Below are 323 nucleotides of genomic sequence, written 5' to 3' on the forward strand. Positions count from 1 at the left end.
GAGTGGGAATTGGTGGATTTGGCAGCAATATCTGTCTTGTGCTTAATTTAGCAATTTGGTGTGTCTCCCCTCTGTACAGACTGGGTTCTCTGCACCAGTACTGCTAGTACTGAGCCTGAGATGCAAGGCTCAGCCCTGAGGAGTAGTGAATAAGAACTTCCCTCGCACATTGTGTGGCCGACAAATGAGTTTCGTTGTCTAGTACTCACAGTGCTTAAAGGGACACTTTATTTTCTTAAAGATTGAATTTGCAAATGTCTTGTCTTCCTGTCTCTGCAGCACAGTCCATGGGAACTATGTTCTTTGCTTTAAAAACTGGAAGC

This window comes from Phaethon lepturus, unplaced genomic scaffold, assembly GCF_000687285.1.
Source record: "Phaethon lepturus isolate BGI_N335 unplaced genomic scaffold, ASM68728v1 scaffold46425, whole genome shotgun sequence".
NCBI lineage: Eukaryota > Metazoa > Chordata > Aves > Phaethontiformes > Phaethontidae > Phaethon > Phaethon lepturus.